The sequence below is a fragment of the Pteropus medius genome, unplaced genomic scaffold (genome assembly GCF_902729225.1).
Source record: "Pteropus medius unplaced genomic scaffold, Ma_sr-lr_union100, whole genome shotgun sequence".
NCBI lineage: Eukaryota > Metazoa > Chordata > Mammalia > Chiroptera > Pteropodidae > Pteropus > Pteropus medius.
The window spans coordinates 2105584-2114087 of record NW_024340698.1 but is presented as its reverse complement, the minus strand read 5'-3'; the positions used below and the strand labels follow the sequence as shown (position 1 = coordinate 2114087).

The window sequence follows — 8504 nt, the reverse complement described above, 5'->3', positions numbered from 1 at the left end:
ACACACTCGGGTCCAAGAAAATGAAATTTCCAATACAACGGCCCATCTGCTGGGGACATATAACATGACTTTATGAGACAAGAACTGTAGGTTTTAAATAGTTGTTTCAGAAATGGACTTTGAAATCTTGTCTGTTAGAAAGCTGGGAATGGCCTTAGTGACCTCAAGCATAGGATGATTACGTGGCAAAACTGTGCAGTGAAGAGGGAGCTGTGGCAATTTATAATGACCTCCTCCTCCCATGGTTTCTATCCCAGTGAACAGCACCACCATATATTCATGTGCACAAGCCAGAAACCTTTCCAGTTTTCTCTACCACCAATCTCTCCCTCATTCACTATGCTCCTATCCCACTGGCCTTTCTTCTGTCATCCATATGCTCCAAGCTTGTTCTTGTCTCCTGGCCTTTGTATTTGCTGTTCTTTCTATCTAGCATATAATTTCGGTGTACCCCCATTTTTATTTAGCTATCTCTTACCTTTAAAACATAGATGAGCCACTGTGCACAGCATGGTCCACAAAGCATGAGTCTAGCTCCATTGGCTGGTGATGCAGGGTCAATCAATAAAATGTAAGCTCTGTGAGAGCAAGGACCACTCTATATCCCCTGGAATATAGTAGGGGGCTCAATAAATATGTACTGAAAGGATGAATGGTCATAGTGAGTCACCAGTGAAGGCAATGTAGATTACCCTTTTTTCACTCCCATAGTCTTGGGGATCATGTGTGACCTGTGTTTAACTTCACTCTCAGATGGGACAATGTGAGGGCAGAAGTGGTTTCACAGTTTCTTTCTATGCTTTTGCCTTTTACTCTGAGTGGAGAAGTAAGACTCGGTAGCAGCTTCAGTGATTTATTTTTTCAAAACAGATTTGTAAAAACCATATTTGTTACACCATATACAAACCTTTTATACTAAACAAATATCAAACTACATTTTTCTTGAACATGTTTCTAGTATTTCTTAGGCCACTGTCATATGTGTACATACAGGGAAACTATTTTTGAAAAAACAATGACTTAAGCAAACCAACCTTAATGGTTCATTAAGCCATTTCCCTGTTTTTATTTAAAAATCATAGGGTTGTGCTTCTGTATAAAGTTTGTACATCTAGCAATGTAAAATACTGACACATTTAAAAAAAAACAAAAATGAAATAGAAACTTAGAATCGTTTTGATTCAATGCTCTTATGGTTTTAAAAAAAGAGAAAAATAATGCAAAAGTCAGAAATTTGGAGTGGTTGGTGTGCCTTTACTCATTTTACTTTTTGACTGGCTGCCTGTATGCTGATGACGATGTAGCTGAGCTCTTTGTGCTGCTGCCACTGTCATAGCCATTTCATGCTGCAAAAAGTGCAACTCATGTATATGTTGCTGCTGCTGTCAAAAAGGCAGAGAAGAGCTGGAATCTCCACTGAGGAAGGCATTGCTCACAGAGCCAAGCTGAGAAAACACAGCCGCCTGTGACTGAATAAAACTTCCTACTCCAATAAGATTAATAACAGCAGAATGCTGAGCAGATAAAGCCTGTTATTGACTGGTTAAACCTTGTTCAGAACCCTGCTTCCCTGGCTTTTGTAGACTAGAAGTTGCGGGTAGCTGAGGTTGTTGGTGTGTAAACTGAGAGCTGCTGTTGCTGATGCTACAGTGTTGAAAATCAGTGAACCGCCTGAAAGTTGGAGTAGATTTAATGGCCCGAGACTTGAAGTATTTTTTAAACCAAATGGAACACCTGCTCAAGAAGCTGCCTGCACTGCACCAGGCAATGCATTTGGTAGCAGACCTCCTGAGGAGAGAAGGTCGCTCTGGTTTATTCCGGCAGGAATTATGGCATCAGTGTTACAGACCATCCTAGGGCTTGAATAACTCATCAAAGCTTGAGCTCCATAAACAGAGCCCACTACATTGATGAAGTTAAGTCCAGCAGAATTTGCCATGACCTCGGTGGCTGTGGTTCTTTATGATGAACTGCCAGGTGATAGGGCAGCTGGAGAAAGCATGCTAACTTGATTGAGACCCACGGATGATCCATGGGTGGCTTAGAATCAGGAGGAAGAGTTGGAGATATAAGAAAGCTGTTGGCCTGCTGTATGGCATAACTATTTTATGGAAGTATTTCCTGACCTTGAGGGAAGTTTGATGGGTGGAGGTCGATGTTTGACCCCCTTCCCCAGTACTGAAGACTGAACCAAGGTGGTTTTAGGCTGTTCCATTTATTTCATTGAGAAAGCTGACTCAAGCTGTGTAACATCTTGACTGGACACTTGGTTTCATTCTGACCAGTTCCCAGTACTGATTGAATACCCTCTCAGCATCAGACTTTGATCCAATAATGAACTAATTTGAATGATCATCTGTGGAGGAGTGGATTGGAGACATCTGGCTGTCACTTTATCTTCTTTACATGGCTGAGTTTTACCATGGTAAAGTGGATCACCAAGTGACTACAAAATGGTCAGCTTTGTTTTCTGATACTGATTACCAGTTTCACATTCAAACACATAATCTATCTCTTATGTCATGGGCTGGCCAGGCTTTTGGTTGTGAGTCATCAGATTTGACAGACTTTTTCACTTTAGCATATTTCTCTACATCCACTTCAGAAGGTATGGCCAGATTATAGGGACTCCATTTCCACAAATCTACACAATTTCCTGCTTTAGAAATTTTTTCATAAGAAATCAAGTAATTTTGGCTGAGGAGGAGGTGAACAATGACACAGATCCTACTATTGATTCATAGAGGACCCAGAATACTTCTGAAACACTGTTTCATTGGGTACATATTTATCTTTTGCTTGTTACAGAGTAGTCTGTTTGCAGTGCATATTATGTCTATAGAAGGATCCAGACACAGTGGTTCAGCTGTAGCTAGGATCAGTGGGCTCTCAAGCAAGTTTGTCATCCTACATCCATTTATTGTTATCACTTATTACTGAATGTACATCACAGATTAAAATCTGTGTTATTGGACATAAGAGCATATGCATACTTTGGTAACCTGGAAATTTCATATTACTGGACTGCCTGTGGTTACATATTTCTCCTATGACACATCCACAATGGAAAATATTAACCTGAGATTTTTCTAGCAGATTAAACAAATAGGAAGTAATTCTTCTGCATCCAAGTATTTGAGCAATTCTCCTTCTTCAGAATCTGATTCATTTTTTCAAACACTGAGCATCGAAGAATATCTCTCATTTCTTGGATAAAGATTGACCACTAAACATGACAATGTCTCTTGCATAACAAACTTCTCTAACAAGTTCATATTTCTTCTTAATATCATAAGATTTATTCATAGTTTAACAATCATTTTTCTCTTAATGTGAAGATTTTGAGGATTAGATACTACTGGAATTCCATTAATGTTTTGCTTTAACCTCAGGCTCTTTTTCACGTTCTTCAATATATGTGATAAAGTTTTTTTTTTAATATTTTAAAAATATTTTTTTTATTTTGCAATTACAGTTGACATGCAATATTATCTTAGTTTCAGGTGTGCAGCAAGTGGTTGGACATTTATATAACTTATAAAGTGATCACTCTGATATATCTAGTACCCATCTGACACCATATGTAGTTATTATAGTATTTAATTTTAATTTTAATTTTTAATTAAATTTATTGGAATGATATTGGTTAATGAAATTATATAGGTTTCAAGTGTACAATTCAATAACACATCATCTGTATATTGCATTGTGTGTTCACTCAGCACTAATGAAAATATGAAATATTGCCATGTGTGACAACATGGATGGTTCTTAAGATAATCATGCTAAATGAAATAAGTCAGACATAAAGTTTTTGAAATGCAGATTTGCTTCCACTAGATAGGTATTTTCATTTAGGAAGTCTCTGTCATGCACTTTCAGTGACATACTTTACACGATCCAAAGCCGGTTCCAAAGCTCATTGCATAGTGGTATAAAATAGGGGTCCAAAAAGAAAACTTAAGTGTGTTCATGAAATAAGATGAAAACCATATCTTTAATATCAATTTTATAGCACTGTACAGACCACCACCATGCTGGGCCTCATGAAGGCGCCACAGGCTCAGCCAGAGTGTGACACATGGGACTCTGCCAGCTGCGCACCTGCCTCCAGTGATTTCTTTTGACTGTGTCTGGTAAGCAGGTAATTGACTTCAAGCATCAGTGCTCCAGAAATGACAGACTGAAAATTTTTCCTATTACTTCTTCTGGGAAATTTCCTTTTGATATAACAATTTTGGGGTCATGCACATTGTTTCAAGCACATAACCTCGCACAGTAGGTTAAGTTCAAAATCTGCCTTTTCTCCCTTCCTCATTCTCCCACCACCACCCACCAGACTATTAACTACATGAAGGCAGGGATTGTGTCTATTTTGCTCATCGGTCTATTCTCAGCATTCATCAGTGGGTCTGGCAACTCATGGTTGTTCAACCGATATTAGTTGAATTAATGAATGAGGCCAGAGATGGTCTACCCCTGATTCCTGGTTTCTAAGCCATGTAATACCCAGAAGAGAAATCTTCTTTATTTGAACTGTGGTTCACTGGTCACTGGCCGTATTGTTTAAATAAGGTGGATCAAGCTGTACCAAAAGTATTTCACCTGGAAAAATAAGTTGACCTTACTTTGATAATCCCTTACTAGCCAATAAAGTGTCACTGGGATCTTAGAAAACAAAAATCCTATATAACTTTCAACATATTAAAAGTGATATACCCCTTAAACAACCACTGAGTGAAAGAATTACTCAAAAAAAAAAAAATTAGAATACACCTCCAGACAAATTAAAATGAAAACACACATACCGAAACTTATGGAATCCAGAAAAAGCAGTACTAATAGAGAAGTTCATAGCAATAAATACCTATATTTTAAAAAGAAAGGTCTCAAATAAACAACCTAATTTTATACCTCAAGGAACTAGAAAAAGAAGAAAGCTATTAGAAGGAGGGAAGAAAGATTGGAAAAAAATTTAAATGAAATAGAGAATAGAAAAACAGTTTTAAAAATCAGTGAAACTAAGAGTTGGCTTTTTGAAAAGATAAGCAAAATTGACAAGCCCTTAGGCTGGCTTAAAAAACAGAGAGAAGGACACAGATAAATAAAATCGGAAATGGAAGAAAAGACATTACAACTGGTGTCACGGAAACAAAAAGGAGCATAAGACACTACTATTGACAATTATATACCAACAAATTGAACAACCTAAGAGATATGAGCAAAATTCCTAAAACATACATATAATCTACCTCTTGGTAGATTAAATCATGCACAAATAGGAACTCTGAATAGATGTATAACTAGTATGGAGATTGAATCAAAAACCTTCCAACAAACAAAAGCCCAGATAGCTTCACAGTTGAGTTCTACCAGACATTTAAAGAATTAATGTCAGTCCTTCTCAAACTCTTCCAAAAAATTAAATAAGAGGGAATGCTTTCATACTCATTTTATGAGGCCAACATTACCCTCATATCAAAGCCAGACAAAAGCAGCACATGAAAGAAAACTACAGACCAATATCCTTGATAAATATAGATGCAAAAATCCTCAACAAAATTCTAGTAAACCAAATCCAACACATATTAAAAGGATTATATACACCATGACCAAGTGAGATTTATTTCTGGGATGTAAATATGATTCAATACATGAAAATCACATGATCACCTCAACAGATGCAGAAAAAACATTTGATAAAACTCAATACCCTTTCATGGTAAGAAAAAAAAAAAACAACCAATCAAACAAACAAACAAAAAACATTTTAAAAACTGGATGTGGAAGGAAAGTACCTCAACATAATAAATATCATATAAGACAAGTCCACAGCTAACATCTACTCAATGGTGAAAAATCAAAAGCTTTACTTCTAAAATTAGGAACTTCTAAAATCAAGGATACCCACTCTTGCCTCTCCTATTCAACATAATACTGGAAGTCCTAGCCAGAGCAATTAGGCAAGAAAAATAAATAAAGATATACAAATCAGAGAGGACAAAGTTAAATTGTCTGTCTTTGCAGATAATGTGATCTTATATATAGAAAACCCTAAAGGTTTCATGAAATATGTTAGAATGAATAAACAAGTTTAGTAAAGTTGCCAAATATAAAGTCAACATAAAAAATCAGTTGCATTTCTATACAATAAAAACAAACTATGAAAAAAATTAGGAAAACAATCCCATTTACAACAGCACCAAAAAAAATAAACTAAAACTACTTAGGAATAAACTTAACTAAGGAGGTGAAAAATTTGTATACTGAGAACAACAATACATTGATGAAAGAAATTAAGAAACAAATGGAAAGACATCCTGTGTTCATGGATTATAAGAATCAATATTGTTAAAATGTCCATATTACCAAAGTGATTTTCAGTTTCAATGAAATCTCCATCAAAATTCCAAAGGTTTTTTTTTTTAATAAAAATAGGAAAAATAATTCTAAAATTCATTCATATGGAACCAGAAAAGACCATGAATACCCATATCAATCTTGAGAAAGAAAAACGAAGCTGGAGATATCACACTTGCCTATTTCAAAATATATTACAAAACCTCAGTAATCAAAACAGTATGGATCTGGCATAAAACCAGATAGACAAATGAAAGATAAAAGAAAGCCCAGAAATATTTCCATGTATATATGATTAACTGATCTTTGGCAAGGGTGCTAACAATAAACAATGGGGAAAGGATAATGGATTACAGACTTAAATGTAAGACCCAAAACTAAAAAATTTCTTGAAGAAAACATATGAGAAAATCTTCATGACATTGGTTTTTCCAACGATTTCATGAATATAACAACAAAGCACAGACAACAAAATAAAAAATAAACAAGAGGGATTCCATTAAACTAAAAAGCTTTTGCACAGCCAAAGAAACAATAATCAGTGAAAAGCCAACCTATGGAATGGGAAAAACATTTCCAAACTGTATATCTGATACAGGGTTAATCTCTAAGATATATAAGAAATCCTTATAAATGAATAGAAAAAAAGAACACACAGGTTAAATAAATAAATATATGTGTGTGTGTGTGTGTGTGTGTGTGTGTGTCTCATTGTTAAAGTGTGCAGCTGAAACATTGGATTTTGTTAACCAATGTCACCATAAAAAATAAATAACTAATTAAAAATTTAAAAAAGAACAAACTAATATTCCAATTAAAAATGGGCTAAAGACTTGAATAAACATTTCTGTAAAGAACATACAAATGGCCAACAGGTATGTGAAAAATTCTGAACCTCACTAATCATCAGAAGAATAAAAATCAAAACCACAATAATACATCACATCACACCTGTCAGGGTGGCTCTTATCAAAACAAACAAACAAACTAACTAAAACAATGTACCTTTTGCTAAGCTGTCCCAAGCCCAGTAACAGTGGTAGCTAGCCTCAGTTCACCTTGTGGCCTCTCCCACATGCCTCCAGATCCAGCAAAGGCAGAGCATTCTGTAGCTCCTACCAGGTATCCCAGGGTGGTCACAGGTAGCGGCTGAACTTGGCCTGCACAGATGTCCCTCCCAAGGGGCCCCAGAACCAAAATACCCAGAGGCTGACGTCAGATCATAACAGAGCACCACCTGATTAGCCCCACAAGTGGGACACCCAAAGGGTGGTCTTAACAGGCACACAAGCCCACTGGGGTGAATTCTACGCTATGGGGTCAGCATGGGCATGGCCAGTCTTCACAACCAGTCAGCCTGAGAGTCAGTCTCACCCACTGATGTGCCAACAGCAATCAAGGTTTAACAACGATAGGAGAGCCCATACAAATGACAAAAGGTGCACTCTTGGAGCTTCTGGTGCAGGTGATCAAGGAGACTATGCCATTGAACACCTACTGTATAAGGTCACCTGGCCAAGGCTGGGAGACATAACAAACCTACCTAATACACAGAAACAAACACAGAGAGAGAATTAATATGAGAAAACAAAGAAACACGTCGCAAATAAAACAAAAGGAGAAAATCGCAAAAGAACTAAATGAAATGGAAGCAAGCTACCTACCAGAAACAAAGTTCAAAACACTAGTAATAAGGATGCTTAATGAACTTAGGGGAAGAATAGATGATCTTAATGAGGGCTTCAACAGAAAGATAGTAAGCTTTTAGAAAAGGACACGGAAACCATAAAAAATAACCAGTCAGAAATGAAGGAATCAATAACTGAAGTAAAGAATACACTGGAAAGAATCAATATCAGATTAGATGAAGCAGAGGATCGAATCAGCAATTTTAAATACAAAATAACAGAAAACACCCAATTGGAACAGCTCCGCCACCACCATCAACAACAAAGAATAAAAAAAAAAACGAGTATTGTTAAAGTGTACAGCTGAAACTTATTGGATTTCGTTAACCAATGTCACCATAAAGCAATAAAATAAATAAATAAACATAAAAAAGAAATAATAAATAAAATAAATAAAAAATAATAAAAACTAAATAGTAAATAAATAAAGAAAAAAATGAGTAAAGTTTAAGAGAC

General features: G+C 36.1%; 1 pseudogene; it reads right to left on the bottom strand.

The window, feature by feature from the left end:
• Positions 1-1263: 1263 nt before the first annotated feature.
• Positions 1264-3928, bottom strand: LOC120612117 (transcription factor SPT20 homolog; annotated as a pseudogene).
• Between the last annotated feature and the right edge of the window lie 4576 nt (positions 3929-8504).